This window comes from Heterodontus francisci, chromosome 13 (assembly GCF_036365525.1).
Source record: "Heterodontus francisci isolate sHetFra1 chromosome 13, sHetFra1.hap1, whole genome shotgun sequence".
NCBI classification, from domain to species: Eukaryota; Metazoa; Chordata; class Chondrichthyes; order Heterodontiformes; family Heterodontidae; genus Heterodontus; species Heterodontus francisci.
This window is the reverse complement of record NC_090383.1, coordinates 56908984-56929292: the sequence shown is the minus strand read 5'-3', so window position 1 is coordinate 56929292 and position 20309 is coordinate 56908984.

Below are 20309 nucleotides of genomic sequence, written 5' to 3'. Positions count from 1 at the left end.
GACAGATTGTGGCAGGACTGCAGAGCTTTGGTTCTGATCTGTTGGTTGTGGGATTGCTTAGCTCTTCTATCGCATGCTGATTTTGCATTCTAGCATGAATGGAGACCTGTGTTATAACTTCTCCAGGTTGGCATCTCATTTTTAGGTATGACTAGTGCTGCTCCTGGCATGCTCCGCTACACTCCTCATTGAGCCAAGGTTCGTCCCCTGCATTGATGGTGACAGTAATGGTAGCATGAGGGATATGTCAAACCATGAGGTGACAGATTGTGTTTGAATACAATCCTGCTGCTCCTGATGGCCCACAGTGCTGCATGGAAGCACAGTTTTGAACTGCTAGATCTGTTCTGAGTGTATCCAATTTAGTACGATGGTAGTGTTACACAACATGATGGAGGGTGTCCTGAGTGTAAAAACAGGACTTTGTCTCCACAAGGACTGTGCGCTCGTCACTCCTACCAATATGGTCATGGACAGATGCATCTGCAACAGATAGAGTGGTGAGAACGAGGTCAAGTAGGTTTTTCCCCTCTTGTTGGTTCTCTCACCACCTGCCGCAGGCCCAGTCTGGCAGTTGTGTCCTTCAGGACCTGGCCAGCTCAGTCAGTAGTGGTGGTACCGAGCCACTCTTGGTATGGACATTGAAGTCCCCCGCCCAGACCATATTCTGTGCCCTTACCGCCCTCAGTGCATCTTCCAAGTGGTGTTCAACATGGAAGAGTACTGATTCATCAGCTGAGGGAGGGCAGCAGCTGGTAATCAGCAGGAGGTTTCCTTGCCAATCGTTTACTTGATACCATGAGGCTTCAGAGGATCCCGAGTTAATGTTGAAGACTCCCAGGGACACTCCCTCCCAACTGTAATACCACTGTACCACAACCTCTGCTGAGTCTGTCCTGAAGTGGGAGAAAGGTATGTTTCGGTGAGTATGATTATGTGAGGCTGTTGCTTGACTAGCTCTTCCAATTTTGACACAAGTCCCTAGATGTTAGTGAGGAGGACTTTGCAGGGTTGAGTGGGCAGGGTGAGCCTTTGTAATTTCTGGTGCTTAGGTCAATGCCAGGTTTTACTTATATTCAACTTTTCTGCAGCAGTTTTGACACAACTGAGTGTCTTGTTAGACCATTTCAGAGGGCAGTTAAGAATCAACCACATTGCTGTGAGTCTGGAGTCACATGTAGGCCAGACCAGTTAAAGACAGCAGATTTCCTACCCTGAAGGACATTAGTAGACCCAATGGGTTGTTTTGCAACAATTCAGAAGTTTCATGGTCATTATTAATGAGACAAGCATTGTATTCCAGATTTATTAATTAACTGATTGTTATTTCCCCAGCTGCCATGGGATTTGAATTCATGTCCCAGAGCCTCTGGATACCTAGGCCAGTAACATTACCACAATGCTACTGCAGCAGTTGAATAAGATGGCTCACCGCCACCTGCTCAGAGGCAATTAGGGATGGGCAATGACTTCTACCCTCTTGTATTACTGTTACGACCAGGTGAGAAAGAGGTCTAAGGTTCCCTTTCAGCCTTCACCTGGTCTTACTGTAACAGGGTTTTATTTTTAAGCACACCGTGTTTTTAGCTCCCTACTTGATGAATCCTTGATCAGTGCTTTCCAATAAGGCAAAGAAATCAGCACAAACAGGCTTTCTTAGATTTAAAGAAGAAAAGTTGAAATTTATTAAACATAAACTCTAATTTGGTTGACACTTACAGATTCATGACATGCCCACGCTAGCATGCATATGCGTTACACACATGCAAATAGAGACAGAAAAGAGCAGAAAAAAAATAAAGTGGAAAGGTTTGAGATTTAAGGCAATATCTGAAGAGTTATCGTTACGGTTGTTCAAGCTCACTGTCGAGTCCTTGATTATAGGTAGATCTTGCTTTTTGTTGGGGCCCATTATTCTTCTTAAACCTTGTTCACGGTAGGAGACTTTTCTTTGTTGGGGTTCATGTGTCTTCAGTGGATTCAGAGGCTTGTGAGAAAGAGATGGGAGCAGGCAGGAGGTCTTTTTCAGTCCAGGAGCATTCTGCTTTCTGTCGGCTCTCAGTTCAAAGTGTACAATTCAGAAAAAAATCCCAGGCTGCCAAGCAGGTTAGTCTTGTGACTAACTGGTTTAACCACATCTGTTTATGGATTGTATTGGAGTAGGGGATAGCTCCTTTGTTCCAAACACTGACTGTTAATATGCAAAAATGTCTTTCCAGCCAGGGGCCTGGCAACCCCTTGTCACAGGCCTTCTCTTCTTCCCAGAAACAATTTGAAATTTAATGTCCATGTGGTGAAATGAATGTGCCTCATTCTTGGCAGGTGGGGTCTGCATGACAATTATAGCCATATAGATATAAAGGCCAGCATTCCATTCGCCTTTTTGATTATTTTCTGTATCTGTTCATGACCTTTTAATGAACTTTGTACCTGGATTCCCAAGTCTCTTTCGATCTCCACTGTTTCTACTTTTTCACCATTTAGAAAGTACCCTATTCTAAGTCCAAAGTGGATGACCTCACATTTGCTTACATTGAAATCTATTTGCTATAGTTTTGCCCATTCACATAATCTATCACGATCTCTTTATATGTAAGGTCTCAATCTATATTGCTTACAATGCCACCTATTTTTGTGTCATTAGCAAATTTTGTTATGTGGCTTTCTATCCCACCATCTAAGTCATTAACAAATCCAGCGAATAGTTGAGGCCCCAACACAGATGCTTGTGAGAGACTACGGGCTGAATTTTGAAATGCTAGTGGGTGCAGGAGGAAGCGTGTGAGCAATTTGAAAATCGTGTTCTCAGAAGTTGGCACTGGGTCCAGAACATGAAGTAATTTTGAAAGGGAGTCTAGGAGGGAGGGATTGAGAAACCCGCAAGCCTCCAATTAATTGGCTGATAAGCTCATTCAAAGGTTTGTCAGGAGCAGTTTGTAAGTTTCAATAGGAGGACACAGGGAAAACGCAATATCTGGAACACGGCAGGATGTAGAAGTCATGAACACTGTGGGGGCCATGAGGACTATTGGAAGGGCTGTTTAACATATTGTAGAAGCCCAGAATAAAGCTCAGCTGCTTAAACAATACAAAAGTAGCCATTGCTTGCATTTGTCAGTGGTGAGTGGTAGGAATTTGAAGAGGGATGTGAGGTTGCTGGCATCACTGGAGCAGCTGGAGTTGGCGGAGGAATGAATGAACCCCAGCTGTGGGAGTTGAGATGGACTGAGCAGTCATTGGACAGAGCAGCCAGGATGAGCTTCAACAGATGCAACCTCCTAGACAGGAGGAGGCCAAAGGAGTACAGCATTTGGTGGGGGGAGGGGGGGCTACAAAGGGAAGAAGGTGCTACCCAAGTTATCGGGCTGCCATCTAAGAGTCTGTTACCTGAAAATGACAGAGCGCCAGCTCCGTAGAAGACTGCGCCTAGCCAGGCAGATGGTCTTGGACATTTGTGCTCTGATCCACAATGACCTGATGCCTCGCAGCCCCCATGGCAGTTCCTTACCTGCAGCTGTCAAGGTCAGTGTCGGCCTACATTTTTATGCAACCAGGTCATTCCAGGGATCAGCTGCGCACCTACGTGGCATCTCACAGTCGGTAGCTCATTACGCCATCAGGTAGGTCACGGATGCCATATTTAGGAGGGTAGGGGGCTACATCCACTTTGACACAGATGGGCTTGCGCAGACACAGAGGGCATTGGGGTTTGCCCCCATTGATGGATTCCTTCAGGTCGAGGGGGTCATTGATTGTACCCATGTAGGCGTCAAAGCAGTGACAGACCAGCCAGCCAGATTCCTGAAAAGAAAGGGCTACCACTTATTGAATGTCCAGCTGGTCTGTGACACCAGGAAGCAAATCTTTGTGGGTCTGTGCCAGGTTCCTAGGCAGCTGTCATGACTCCTTTATCCTGTGAGAGTTCCAAGTGCCGCACCTCTTAAACGCTCATCCAGACTCTGTGGGTGGCTGCTCGGAGATAAGGGTTATCCCATAAAGAGATGGCTTCTGATGTTCGTCCACTACCCAGACATGGATGGAGAGAGGCGCTACAACCAGAGCCATCTCCTAACACAGACTTGCATTGAACAGACCATTGACATCTTGAAGATGTGTTTCGATTGCCTTGACCGGTCGGGTGATTCCCTGCAATACAAGCCAGCCACAGTATCTTGTATTGTGGTCATCTGCTGCGCCCTGCACACATGACAATACAAAGAGGCCTGGAGATGGATGAGGAGAAGGACCTGGAATGGCACTCCATCTTGGAGGAGGACTTGGAAGAGGAAGAGGAGGAGAAAGGGATTGCTCCAGAGATGGCCAGCGCCCAAGCATCGGAAGACACACGGCCATGCTGTCCCAGACCTCAGGGTGAACTGGAGGCTGGCATGGCCGAAAGGACCATGCTGATTCAGCAGCATTTCACCTGATCGCCTCCGAGCCCCTATGATCAATGACCTCAGAACTCACCTTCCAGCATGGTGAGCTATCATTATGCAATCAGCCACATCTGTGAAGTCCCATTGCCAGCCAGGACCATGGAGAATGAGGTTTCCACTGCCAACATTCTCCAGCATCACAGTGCATGGAAATACTGCAATCCTCGGCCCCCACGGCCACCACACCTGCCCAACAAAACTCCATCTTCCTTTTGACATGAAACATAACACACACATCAGATTGATAACATAAACAAGTGATATTGTCATGTAAGCGAGAGAGCAGACAAATGTGGAAAACAGCACCCAGGTGAAAGCAACGACATGGCTCCTTCCTTTCGTTACCACAGCCTGCTCCTTACTCTCTGCCTCTGGCTGAGATGCCCATGGCTTCTGTCCTTGTCTTGGAAGTGTCCATGGGCAATCCTGCACAAGCTGCCGTGCCTGCATCATTGCAGGGCAGCCTCTGTCACAAGGCCTTGGCACACAGATGGTTGCTGAGTCAGAGGGGACAAGGGGCAGAAGGGTGACGTTGATGCCACCTGAGAGGTGGCCCCCTCATCTGCTGCTTCGTCTGCCTCAGCCGTTTCCAGGTGCCCTTGGATGAGGCCACCGACTGCATGCAGCTAGAATCCACTCCGAGCATGTTAGCGCCATCACTGACACAGAGTGGTCTATGCTACAGAGTCTCACTCTTTATATGCATATCAGTACGCTGCATCTACGTCCACTCAGAATGGTCATGTTTATGGCTCTCCAAGAGGTTGCACAATCTCTCAATGGAGGAGCTCATGCATTCGAATCCCTGCATGGACTCCTCAATTGCCTGCCCATGGCTCCTCATGGCCTCAGGGAGCTTGGACAAACGGGAACTTTTCTGCCTCTGGTTCTCGGGCAAGGCCCTCTTTATTTGTCACACCCAAGACCCAGCATCTTCGCCCATCGGAACATCGCTGGGTCTGTCCTTCATCCTCCAAGGGGGACTGTCCAGAGCTGACTCTGCCTCACCTTCCTCCTGCTCACTTGTGATGTGAGGTTCACCCAGTTCTCCCCATTCTGTGTTTCTTTGGGGCCCAACCGAGGGGAGTGTGCCTCCGTTGGTGTAACTTGCTGAGGTATGATGTGGCGGTGCTGGTTCTGTTGAGTCTACCCCTGCCGAGGAGGGCGGCAATTGTGCTTGTGCACTCTGCTCCCCCTCTGCAACTGGTCCTGTGGAAAATACAGAAAGTGGAACTGAGAACTCATCCTACTCAACAAATACCCCTTAGATGACAGTGGTCGAAGATCCACAGCATACATTGGACAGGAGTCTCCTACATGGTCTTCACCTCAGGGTAGAGCTAGCAAATGATCCTGCTGCTCATGGCCTCTGGTCTCACGATTCCTCATGGACTGACATGTTAGCACCCTGACGATCTCCAGTGCCGCCTCTATTGGGGTCAGCGTGTGGAGCTGGGCCGTACCACCAGCCAGATGAGCCATTTCACATGCATTGTGGGCTCTCTTTTCCTCCAGGATGAGGGGAGAATGATTCATGAGTAGGCTGCCCTCCCTCATCTCTTTCAGCATGACATGAAAGTAAACTGCTGTGGTCCTCAGTGATGTCCCCTTCTGAATAGCACCCCATATCTGCAGGTGTCTGCTGTCTCAGTGATGCGACTGGACACTTCATCTGACAATGTTAGGAAAAGTTATGGACATTCTGTGAGGTCAGATTATGTCATCTGGGTGACTTATCCAGACCGTATCAGATCATTGAATCGCTTTCTGCGCTGGACCCATGTCCTTCTTGTGACTCCCCAGCTGCTACCCTCTGTTGCCACCTCCATCCATGCCTGCCTTGTTTCTCGAGGCAGATTTCTTCTTCCAGCAGGAACAAAACATCTCTCCTGTCAGACACTTCATCTGTTAAAGCCTCAACGGAGACATCTGAAAATCATGGCAGCACCTGGGGCCACCTGCCCATGCCAGCACTGGCCTTCTGAGGTCCCTGCTGCTCCATTCCTTCAGTGAATGACTAGCCCAGTCATGGCTGCCATTCCCCTTTTCAAAGGGCCCTCTGTTACTGGGTCGACCTGCAGGTCACTTCTCACACCACTAATTGGGCACCGACCTCACCTCCGGGTCAATTCAACTCTTCACTTTTCAAAAAAGCATCACATAAGCAATTCTGGCCTGCTGCACTGTCAGGGTCCGAAAGTGTTTTGGGTGTCAGTTTCCTGACCCCGGAATGAAAATTCACCCTCACGAGTCACATTCTCCCATTTAAAGTACCTGCCTATTATTCCTACTCACTGTCTCCTTCTACTCAGCCGATTTCCTAACCAGGCCAATAATTTGCCTGCAATTCCATAAGCTTCAACATCAGCTAACAATTTCTTATGAGCGCCTTCTGGAAGTCCATATAAGTAACATCCATGGACATTCCCCTGTCCACTACTCTAGTTACCTTTTCAAAAAATTCCATCAGGTTCGTCAGGCTGACTTTCTGTAATCAGCTGAAAATTTGCAAGGTGTTCACACCTTAATTGTACACTGCAGTAATTTCCAGACAACATATGTTAGATTATCTGGTCTATAATTTCCCGGTTTCCCTCTTTCAGCTTTCTTAAATAGCGGAGTGACATGCACAATTTTCCAATCTAAAGAAAGGAACCAAACTGAGAGAACTTTGGAAGCTTATAGTTTGGGTGTCTGCAATGTTCTCACCTATTTGCTTTAAAATACTGGGACGGAAACCATCTGGTCCTGGGGATTTGTCACTCTTTAGTGCTATTATTTTCTTCATACTGTCAGTTTTCTTACATTAATTTTGGTGAGTCCCATCTCGACTCAATATTAGTTTCCTTGGATGTCTGGGATGCTTACTTCCTTTATTGTAAATACTGACGCAATGTAATTATTCAGCATGGCCACCATTTCCTTATTTTCATTAAGCACATAAAAACATAAGAAATAGGAGCAGGAGTAGACCATTTGGCCTGTCAAGCTTGCACCAACCATTCAATACGATCATGGCTGATCTTCTACCTCAATTCTACTTTCCTGCCGACTCCCCATATCCCCTGATTACCTGAGAGAGTAAAAATCTATCGATCTCAGTCTTGAATATACTCAATGATACAGCATCCACAACCCTCTCGGGTAAAGAATTCCAAAGATTCATAACCCTCTGACTGAAGAAATTTCTCTTCATCTCAGTCCTAAATGATAAACCCCTTAAAATGAGTTTGCGCCCCCATGTTTGAGATTTCCCAGCCAGGAGAAACAATCTCTCAGTATCTTGTATCTCCCTTCAGAATCTTGTATGCTTCAATGAGATCACCTCTCATTCTTCTAAACTCTGGAGAGTATAGGCTGAGTTTACACAGCCTCTCATCATAGGGTACCCCTTTTATCCCAGGAGCCAATCTAGTGAACCTTCGCTGTACTGCATCCAAGGGAAGTATATCCTTCCTTAGATACTGCGCACGGTACTCCAGGTGTTCTTGCACTCCAATCCCCTTGTAATAAAGGCCAACATGTTATTTGCCTTTCTAATTGCTTGCTGTACCTGACATGCTAATTTTCTGTGTCCCTTGTACGAGTACACGCAAGTCCCTCTGAACACCAACATTTACTAGTTTCACACCTTTCAAAAAATGTTCTGCTTTTCTATTTTTGCTACCAAAGAGAATAACTTCACACTTCCTGACATTATACTCCATCTGCCACCTTGTTGCCTATTCACTTAACCTGTCTATATCTCTTTGCAGCCTCTATGTGTCCTCATCACAGCTTACATTCCCACCTAACTTTGTATTGTCAGCAAACTTGGATACATTACTCTCGGTCTCTTTGTCTAAGTCATTAATATAGATAGTCATTCGCTGAGACTCCAGCACTGATCCATGTGGCACTTCACTGGTTACAGCCTGACAACTTGAAAATGCCCTGTTTATCCCTATTCTCTGCTTCCTGTCTGTTAAACAATCCTCCACCTATTTTAATATACTACCCACAACTCCGTGAGCCCTTATCTTGTGTATTAACCTTTTGTGTGGTATCTTATTAAATGCCTTTTGGAAATCCAAATATACTAGGCTTAATTTTATTAGTGTGCCGCAAATTGTGGCGGCCGCTTTGAAGTTGGCGGTCTTCAGGCGCGGATGCGCCGTTGCTGAGCCCCCACGATATTTCGCGCGGGGGCTCATTTAAATGGAGGGGGCGGAGTGGCTGCTCCCAATGACGTAGAGGGGGGCGGCCTCTCCGTCCCAGGTAATGGCGTCTGACGCCACCGCACAGACACTGGCGCCATTTTTAAAGGGCTTCAAACTCTTAGAAGAATTATGATTTTTTTAAAGGGAACGAAAGTGTGAAATTAAAGTTATACATTAAATAAGATATTCACTCCCCTCACCCACACTCCTATGGAATAATTTATTCATTTAAGAGCCCATTCCCCCCAAAAAAACTTTTATTCAGATCCTGACCTTTAATAACTTTTACCCTCAGCCCCTTCCCACCATCCCCTCTACCAATCCAAACAGTTTTCCCCGCTCCCCCGGCCTCCTGACCTGAAAATTTCACTCCTCCCCCTTCCCCACCAGTGTTACGCCTCGGAACTCCGAACAGCCCTAAGATCGGCCTGTGATGGCCGCCAGGACAAGGTAAGTTGATTTAAATTTATTTCCATTGATTTTAATATGCAAAGAAGGCCCCACCGCACCGAGGGCTCGCCACTGCCAGTAAAATGCGGTGGGCTCTTCTTGGCATCGGGGGTCATGGCAGACCTCTCCTGGAAGAATTTCCCGGGCCCTCCCCACCACGACTCCTGACACCGGAGGCCTCATAAAATTCAGCCCACTACATCTACTGCTTCCCTTTTGTCTATCTTACCAGTTACATCCTCAAAAAGCTCTGATAAATTTCTCTTTCGTAAAACCATGTTGACTTTGATCATACTATGATTTTCTAAGACTTAATAATAGATTGCAGTTTTTTCTCGATGACTGATGTCAGGCTAACTTGGTCTGTAGTACTCTATTGTCTCTCTCCCTCTTTTCTTAAATAGTGGAGTTACTTTTGCTAACTTCCAATCTACTGGGACTGTTCTAGAATCTAGCGAAGTTTGGAAAATCATAACAAGTGCATCCATCATTTGTGCAGCTACCTCTCTGAAAAACCTTGGATGTAGGCCATCAGGTCCTAGGGGATTTGTTAATTTTTAGTCGCTTAAGTTTCTCTAATACTTTTTCCCCTGATATTAACTACCTTAGGTTCCTCACTCTTATTAGCCCCTTGGTTACCCTCCTTTGCTGACATGTAATTTGAAAACGGAGTGCAGATTGCAAGCTGAGTGTGGAGATTCAAGTTTGGTGAGTGAGGATTTTAAGTGTTGTTATCTTAATAAAATTCTGGTCTGCAGTTAGCATTTAACTGGATTTACCCTCTAGATAAAGTAGGGTTAAGAAAGTGAAGTAAGTTAGGCACGCAGAGTAGCTGATTTTATAAGTAGCTGACCAGTCAAATCTGGTTGCTGCAGTTTCAGCTTCAAAAGGTTTAAATACAGAGGTCTGGGTGCAGCCTGCAAACGGCATGCAGATTGCAAGCTGAGTGTGGAGATTCGTGTTTGGTGAGTGGTAAGTTCGGTGAAGGAGGAGGAGGTGCTCCACTTTTCTACTTTTTTTAACCCTCCAGTATTTGGTTCCTGCTTTGGTGCAGTGGAAGGAGCTGTTTGGTGAGTACCTGGTAAGTTATTCTACTTATAATAAATAGTCTGTAAAGTTAAGGTATGGCAGGGCAGCTCTGCCAAGTGGACTGTACAGCCTGTGGCATGTGGGAAGTCATGGACGCACCAAGTGTCCTAGACAAACACTTCTGCAGGAAGTGTCACTGCCTGCAGAAGCTTGAGCTCCGGGTTTCAGAACCCGAGCAGTGGCTGGAGTCACTGTTGTGCATTCGCGAGGCGGAGGACTACGTGGATAGCATGTTTAGGGAGGTGGTCACATCGCAGGTTAGAAGTATGCAGGCAGATAGGGAATGGGTGACCACCAGGCAGTCTAAGAGAACAAGGCAGGTAGTGCAGGAGTCCTCTGATATGATCTCACTCGCTAATCAGTTTTCCATTTTGGATACTGGTGAGGCTGATGGTTCCTCAGAGGCGTGCAGTCAGAGCCAAGTTTGTGGCACCACAGGTGGATCATCTGCACAGGAGGGGAGGAAGAGGAGTGGGAGAGCAGTAGTGATAGGGGACTCATTAGTAAGGGTAACAGACAGGCGTTTCTGCAGCAATAAATATGACTCCAGGATGGTGGGTTGCCTCCCTGGTGCCAGGGTCAAGGATGTCATGGAGAGGCTGCAGGACATTCTTCTGGGGGAGGGTGAACAGCCAGAGGCCGTGGTCCACATTGGTACCAATGACATAGGTAAGAAGGGGGATGTGGTCCTGAAAGCAGATTTTAGGGAGCTAGGAAGGAAATTAAAAAGCAGGACCTCAAAAGCAGTAATTTCAGGATTTCTCCCAGGCTCACGTGCAAGTGAGCATAGGAAAGGAGTATTGAGCAATTGAACACTTGGCTGGAGAACTGGTGTAGGAGGGAGAGCATTAGATTTCTGAGACATTGGGACCGGTTCTGGAGCAGGTGGGACCTGTACAAGATGGACAGGTTGCATCTTAGTAGGACTGGGACGAATATCCTCGCAGGGAGATTTGCTAGTGCTGTTGGGGAGGGTTTAAACTAAATTGTCAGGGGGATGGGAGCCTAAGAGGGAGCTCAGACTGGAGGAAAGCAAAACTCGTAACTTATCAGGGGTGTGGGAACCAGGAGCAAGTATTAGAGAGGAATACCAAGGTGCACAGAATACTAGGGGAGATAGGTAGCACAAGAGTAGGGAATAGTAAGTTATTAGGTGGAGACAGAGTAAGGGAGAAAGTAATAAAGTTTGAATCAGGGCTAATGTGCATGTATGTGAATGCACGTAGTGTGGTTAATAAGACTGGTGAGGTACAGGCGCAGATTGCCACGTGGAAATATGATGTTGTGGCTGTAACAGAGACCTGGGTCAAATGAGGGCAGGACTGGGTGTTAAATATTCCTGGATACAAGGTGTTCAGGTAGGATAGGAAAGGGAAAAATGGGAGAGGGGTGGCAGTATTGATTAAGGAGAGCATTGTAGTGCTGGAGAAAAAGGATGTCCCAGAGGGGTTGAGGACAGAATCAATTTGGCTAGAGCTAAGGAACAAAAAAGGTTACATTGCTCAGTGTTGTCTATAGGCCAGCAGCTAGTGGGAAGGACATGGAGTAACAAATTTGCAAGGAAATTACAGAGAGGTGCAAAAATTATAAGGTAGTTATAATGGGGGAATTTAATCAAACATAGACTGGGATAATAGTAGTGTAAAGGGCAGTGAGCAGCAGGGCTACCTTCAAAGAAGACATAGTTCAGGCACAGTCAAGGTATGTTCCCTCGTAGTGGGAAGTAGGGCAAACAAATCCAGAGCTCCCTGGATGACAAAAGAGGTAGAGATTAAGATAAAGAAGAAAAAGTGTGCTTATGACAAATGCCAAGTAGAAAATACTATTGAGAACCAGGCTGAATATAGCAGGTTCAGAGGGGAAGTGAAAAGCAAATAAGACAAGCAAAGAAAGAGCATGAAAAGAGACTAACAGCTAGCATTAAAGGAAATACCAAAGTTTTCTATAGGCATATAAAGAGTAAAAGGGTGTGTTGTTGGGAAAGCAACCACTGTTGGGTCCACGGGATTAAAGTAAATAAAGGCTTTATTCAAGCACGGTGCAAGGGCGAAGTTCTCTGGTCACCCAAACAGCTTCTCAGTGAATTTGAATTTAAAACTCACATTTATAGGATACAATCACCATTACTCATTGTTCATGAGAGGTATAGACAGGGTGGATAGCAAGAGGCTTTTTCCCAGAGTGGGGGATTCAATTACTAGAGGACACGAGTTCAAAGTGAAAGGGGAAAAGTTTAGGGGGGATATGCGTGGAACGTTCTTTACGCAGAGGGTGGTGGGTGCCTGGAATGCGTTGCCAGCGGAGGTGGTAGATGCGGGCACGATGGCGTCTTTTAAGATGTATCTAGACAGATACATGAATGGGCAGGAAGAAAAGAGATATAGACCCTTAGAAAATAGGCGACATGTTTAGATAGAGGATCTGGATCGGCGCAGGCTTGGAGGGCTGAAGGGCCTGTTCCTGTGCTGTAATTTTCTTAGTTCTTTGTTCTTTGTTCACTCTACCCCTGACACATTTCAAGCCTGCAGCTTGATCAATAAAGTGGATTGTATTGCCCCACTAATCATTCCCCTGCTGTCTCCTCCCCAGCCTTGAAGCTGGCATCTCCCATAGTTTATGGCATCCTGTCCCTCCTGCAGTCGCACCCTTATCTCTTTGATTAGTGAAGCAAGGACAGCATGTTTACACAGATGTAGAAGCAATTAGGCTCTGGGCTGTACAACTTTTCCCATGACCATTGTCACGCATCCCATCATGCCCTGGTTCCCCACAATTACAGTGTTTCCATATTCCCTCTAAGACTGTTAACGTATCCTAATGATAAATAATCTACTAATGTTGCCCTACTGGTCCCACTTCAGTCCCTCCTTTTGGACCCCTGGTCAGGCATACCACCTGATTGAGGTGGAACATTCCCGACATCCTCCACTCACTGATTGATCCAGGGATCCTCCTGGAGTTCAGTGGGCTTCAGATCTCCTACTCTACCATTCTGTTACAGCTTCACCAAAGTCCTATTGACCTATGGGCCTGGAACTATCATCCCCTTAGATAGCAAAATCCTCAGAAATGTTCCTGAGTTTAATATTCCCTGGGAGAGGGGCTTCAACTACAGCAGATAGCAGGGTGTACCCTTGGTTGGCCAACATCACCATCTGCACCACCTGGGATACCATCAGCCTTTGGTAGCAACAAATACAGAGACCAACTAGCAGGACCGCAATGGACACAACAGCTGCAGCAATCCTTCCCACTTCCCACCAGTTATACTGCATTCTTGCCATCTCGGCTTGATTGCTGGCCAAGACTCCAATGCTTTAGCCACTCCTTTGGCTAGGTTCACCCGCACCTTGTCCCTCGCGATTGCCTGACGGCTTTGCACCATAAACCTCCTAGTGGTGGCTAGGGCCCTTTGCACCACTTCCCAGGCTATTCTTTCCAGGACATTGTCAATGTTTAGCGAACCACCCCACCTTGGGCTGAATACATGCGCGAGAGGGCCTTGCCCGCAAGGTGAAAATCCCCCACCGTAAATGAGTCAGTGATCTGTAGGCAGAAGGTGTGTATTATCACACTCCAATCCTCCGTCTAAGAATCTTTTCCAGTCCGTCAAAAAGCACCACTACGTAGGGGAGGTTTGGACTGCCTTAAAGGATTTTCAAGAGGGATGACCGTTACCACTATGGCAGAGTCATTACTGATGGGTTTCAGAGTATTGCAAGAGCAGATGATGTAATGCTGCGACTCAGTACGACATTCTTGTGCTTCATCAAAAGGGTATCATTTAAACCTGGAGCTATATACTTCCAGGATCCTACTTGATACACCAACTCATCCCTCACCAACCCCAGGGATACGAATTTATAACCCCCCGAATAAGTACCATCTGCATGTTCTTGAGGCACAATCATCAGGAACCTGATTGTATTCTCCACTCCCCCTCCACCCCCCCCCCCCCCCCAATTATAGGTCATGTAACTACCACTTCCTGTCTTTCCTCGTGCAAGTTAATAAGGTCTAATCTTTTCATAGCCTGATATATGTGTCGGGGGACCGTACCAAATCTTATATCTTCAATATCTGAAATGACGTTATCTACCAATTCCTGAGCCAACATGTCACACAAGACCCTTTCCTTTGAGTACTCAAACAAATGGAGGCAGATTAGTCCATCCCGCCGTGATGTTCAGTCTGCTGTTGGACGCCCTCGAGGTGCTCCCTCCTTTCGGTAGTTGCGTGTAATGGCCTGGATACAGACATGTGGTTCTGTTGATAATTACGGTGGGCGCCTCCCATGTTGCTGCGGTTACCAGGAGGGTGATTACTGTTGCTGCTACCCATCGGGCTGCCATTGCTGTAGTGGTTTATCTGAACTAAATAATTAAGAGATCTGCTGCTGTCCCTCCTGTTGGCAGAAACAGAATGTGAGTCATGTAGTTTGACTTGAGACCATTGGGAGTGGTGTCATCCCGTGCAATATTCCTGGAAAGTAAAATACCAATCCCATCACTTTAAAATTTTTCCTTTTTCATTCTGTCTGCTCAGGATATACCTGTACCAAACCTCTGAGCTGACACACAGTGATGTTGTTTTCATATTTAGTCCAATATTTACTGTTGTCCAAACAGAAGCCACCAAGTCTGTGTGTGTGGTTTTATTGTTTTCTTAGAATTGCTTTAAATTTCAGGTTAGAATACCAACTCAATTTAATTTAATTCAGAATCTTCGATTCATTGTAGATATCTGATCAAATTCCTAAAGCTGTCAGCAATCTTGTTGCAATAAATTTTGAAAGTCGTATGGTTACCTTAAACTGCTAGCGGAAAGGATTAACTTTCTGCTCCTCTGAAAGGGGGTGGGATGAACATTCTCAGATGGACTAGCGATGGTGTCACCATCCCTTTTCCTACACAGACAGAACAAACCACGAGCTATGGAATAGTCTAAACATGTACTTTTCAAACATATGAGAAATTTTCCAATTAGCAGTATCCAACATTAAAAATTACCCTGTTCTCATATATGTGAATTTATATCTGGATTAAAATTCCCACATTTATCAAAATACAGTCGGGTTGTGATTCTTGGCCAGAAATCTCAATTCGATCTTATAACTTAAACATTTAGTTTGTTTACACCTTCCTTTTGATCCAACTCATATTCCTCATTGTGAAATTCCTTTGTTTTAAATGTGCTGACACCCCTTTTGCGCAACCGACCTTTAGGGAAGAAAGCACATTAAAACTTACACACGTACATTATCCACACAATTTCTGCAACACTCATTCAACTTAACAACTTAAGAAGAAAGAAAGAAAAGCAAGGAATAAAGTGCATCTGTGGTCTTGATCCTTCATTGAAATCTGCCAAACTTCAAACATGGGGGAAGGAAAGAGTGGTCTTCGAGGTTTTCACCCACAGGAACAATTGAAATGACAGTGCTGAATATCATTACCTATCGTCCTCCCTTAAAGGAACCCTTCTTTCTTTTCCCTTGCCAAAACAAAGCATGTACTTTAACAGCTTCTCATCCATTTTATACAGCTATCAAAACAGCCATCAAGCAGGACCAGGCCACTGAGGGTTAATAAGCCATTCTTGTGGTGACACAGACAAAGCTAACACGGACAAGGAAATCACAGAACATTGATATAAAACACAAACAGAAACCTACGCACACACAAGTTTTCTTCCTTTTTTATCTTTTCCAACGGCATTTTAATTTACTGTGGTGTTTCCAAATTAATTCCTCTAACCCTTCTCTGATTCCTGTCTACGTCTGTTCAGGACAGTTTCCTAAAATGATAAAACAACCCCAAGTTGTTTATTGTCGACCTTCTCAAATCATTTATCTTTCCTCATGGCTGCTACGCACCCCACACCCTTGGCCTTATGTGCCCATGACACAGAGCTACAATTCCCTTTTCCTTTTTATCCTTCGTCTATTTGTTTGTTCTTTATCTTAGATGACATTTTAGTTTCTTAAAAGTAGCTTGCTAAATTTTGCATCTCAAAGTTATCCCAAATGCAAATAACAGTGTTGCTGGGGTGACAAGGATTTTTTTTTAATACAACAAAGATGATTCCAAATTCCAATTCACAGCACTAAACATTTAAAAGTCAAAACTGCCGATGTTATATACGAGCATGCCTTATATCTAGAATTAAATACTCCCTCATACTTTGAGATAATAACGTCTAAGTTGATAATAGCTTCTAAGTTTGTTGTGGTCATGAATGAAATTCCAGTTTTCCCAACTTAACAGGTCAGTTAACCCTAACAACTGAAATTTAATTCAAACCAATGCTTATTAACTACACATAGAACAGAATAGTACATGCTCTTTTAAAAGAAAAGGTAAATTGTGTAATTTTCATGTTCTTTCTTCTGGTGCCTTTTCAAATGATTGTAATAAACCAAAAACTCAAGAAAAGGTTATTTAACATTCTTACAACGAAGACTTAACACCAGCCTCTTAAACTAATTTTAAAATCTTTCCAATATCTCCTTTATTTATCTGTTAACAGTCAGTAAGATATGTATTTAAACTGCAAAAAAGCAATAGTAGATTTTAAACTTTGGTCCAATTAAAGCAAAGCATTTAAAAACTTCAAATTGGATTTCTGCCAGGCATTTCCAAGCCTTCAAGGCTGAAGCTTATCACTTACAAAATTGTGCATTGCCTTTTCACAGTTTCAAAACCCAATTTTAAAATAAAAATAAAACACTGTACCACCATTTTTAATTTAAAATGCAATTCAGCTTTTATATCCCATTTCTGGGTGTGCAATCTTAAATTGAAATGAGCACACTCAGCAATCACATTCTTAATTTCAAACAACTTAGAAATATTCCTGTAATGGGTTATGAATTCAAAGTACCAAAAATCTGCATTAAATTCCCAGTCCTAAGCCCAAGGAAACACACAGGTTCAACTAGTTCACACCCAAAACATGATTCAAGGTTCCCGCACAAATGTATATGGGCAAGAATAGAACAAGCAACAGATACTTTCAACATTAAAGCCAGACAACAAGGGGTTAACGACTGTTAGCTCAACAGCGCACAAGCTACACAGACAAGGACATAAAGTCGTAGAAGCTTTCAACATTCATGCAGACTCAAATAAAGACACAGTAACTTGTTTTTACTCACTTTTAAATTTCACGAAAGCATCTTGTCTAAATTGTCCCTCTTACCTCAACCTGATACCTCTCACTTTCCCACTCCGGCTCTCGCCCTTCTAACACTTGTAACCTGTCTCTTTTCCTGAGTTAGCCTAGCTAATTCAGATTTCCAGACTGACACATGGTAAGATAACACTTGCATAACATAATTATTCCCTTTTGTCTGTTCTTTCCACCATTCTTTATGCTTATCTGGGGTCCTCGAGGGATCCCAACCTTCCTGATCATTTTATTTAAAGTTCTTCTTGTTCTTGCTGCCAAAAACTTGGTGAGTGACCTTTTGGGTCCCCATTACGGATCCTTATTTGCCATGTCTGATGTTTTACAGTCTGTTACTGGTGCGGACCTCTTGCTACCCTACTATGGTTCCTACGTGGGAAACGGACCTCTCGTTTCCTCTCCAATCATTCTTACTTCGCTTTGTTAACCTCGAGAATGATATTACCTCCTTGCTAACCCCAAGGAACTGCAATTCAGGCCCTGCGCTGTCTTTAGTTACTCCGCCCATGGGCCCGTCCTTTGGTTCAGATCCTCAACTTGGCCCACCAGTTTCCCGTCCTGAACGCCGATCTCCCTATCTAATGGGTGGTAAAGTAAATGTACTCACCTGCTCCCTGAGGCCAAGGTTCGACCGGCACCAGCGATTGAGCCTTGAGGATCCTGCCGACTACGTCAAATTGTTGTAGGGAAAATAACCGCTCTCGAGCCCACGGGATTAAGGAAATAAAGGTATTATTTGAGCAGAGTGCAAGGAAGAAGTTCTCTGGTCACCCCAACAGCTGGAATCGGACCTGTGAGGAGGCTAGACCTGGAAGAGAATAAATAGAGTACCAGGCTCAGGGCCTACACACCTTCGGGAGCTGAGAGGGCTAGAATCCCTTTAGGATTTGCCGCACGCTGGCTGAGTTTGAAAATAATTCAAACAGTGACATCACAGGAAAGCTGTAAGGTTGTCTATGTACTGAGAAGGGCAGCGGCGGTGGGAGATAAAAACCAGTGACAGAGAGCTCCTTCTACCTGTTTCTATCTGTCAGAGCTGAGGTGTGATGCTACCGGTGCGATCCACGGTGGCCACATCTGGAGTGTGTTGGCTGCTCGAGGACCTTTGGCTCAGAGTTGATGATCTAGAGACCGAGCTGCGGACACTGCGACACATCAGGGAGGGGGAGAGTTACTTGGACACTGTGTTTCAGGAGACTGTCACACCCCTGAGATTAATTACATCAAATTTGGACCGTGGTCAGGGACAGGAGGGTGTGACTGCGAGTGAGTTGGGTATGGGGATCCAGAATTTAGCTTTGGAGGAGCCTCAGCCAGTGCCCTTATCCAATAGGTACGAGGTTCTTGCTCCCGGTGTGGACGAGGGCACAGGCTGCAGGGAGGATGAGCAAGCTGACCACAGCACCGTGGTTCAGAGCGCCATTCAAGTGGGGGGAGAAAAAAGAAATGTAGTAGTAATAGGAGATGGCATAGTTAGGGGAATAGATACTGTTATCTGCAGCAAAGACAGGGAGTACTGAAGGCTGTGCCAAGGTTAAGGACATCTCTTCTGGGCTGGAGAGGAACTTGGAGTGGGAGGGGAAGGATCCAGTTGTCGTGGACCACATAGGTACCAATGACATAGATAGGACTATGATAGAGGTTCTGCTGAGGGACTATGAGCAGCTTGGGGCTAAATTAAAAAGCAGTATCACAAAGGTAATAATCTCCGGATTACTACCTGAGCCACGTGCAAATTGGTGTAGGGTAAATAAGATTAGAGCGGTAAACGCGTGGCTCAAAGATTGGTGTGGGAGAAATGGGTTCCGATTCATGGGCACTGGCATCAGCACTGGGGAAGGAGAGAGCTGTTCCGTTGGGATGGGCTTCATTTGAACCATGCTGGGACCAGTGTCCTGGTGAATTGTATAACTAGGGTTGTAGATACGACTTTAAACTAATTAGTGGGGGTGAGGGTTCAATTGAAGGGAAGTTTAAAAAATCAAAAAGAAACGAGAGAACAGAGGTGCAGGATAGTCAAGAGGTGAACAGTAATCAAAGTGTGACAGGAAGGGGCGGAAAATATAAGTAGAAGAGTGCAACAGAAATTAGAACCAGAATAAGTAATAATGGTAAAAAGTCAAAGCTTAAGGCTCTTTATCTGAATGCACGCAGCATTTGTAACAAGATAGATGAGTTGATAGCACAAATAGAAATAAATGAAGATGACTTGATAGCTATCACAGAGATGTGGTTGCAGGGTGACCAAGACTGGGAACTCAATATTCAAGGGTATTCAACGTTCCGGAAAAATAGGCTAAAAGGAAAAGGAGGTGGGGTAGCTTTGTTAATAAAGGAAGATATCAGTGCAGTGGTGAATAGTGATATAGGTGCAATAGATTGTGATGTGGAATCAGTTTGGGTGGAAATAAGGAATAGCAAGGGGAAGAAGTCATGGGTGGAAGTCGTCTATAGGCCCCCGAAGAGTTGCCTCATTGTAGGACAAGGTATAAATCGGGAAATAATGGAGGCGTGTAAGAAGGGTGCTACAATTGTCGTGGTGATTTTAATCTGCATATTGACTGGACAAATCAGATTGGCAGAGGTAACATGGAAGACGAATTTGTAGAGTGCATCAGGGATTGTTACTTAGAGCAATACATTGCAGAACGTACCCGGGAACAGGCTCTTTTAGATTTAGTAATGTGTCATGAGGTAGGATTAATAAGAGATATTGTAGTTAAAGATCCTCTGGCTGACCAACTAAATGCATACTTTGGTTCTGTCTTCATAAAGGAGGACACAAATATCATACCAGAAACGTTGGGGAACACAGGGTTTAGTGAGAGGGAGGAACTGAAGGAAATCAGTATTAGTAGAGAAATGGTGTTGGGGAAATTGATCGGACTGAAGGCTGATAAATCCCCAGGGCCTGATAATCTACATCCCAGAGTATTTAAGGAAG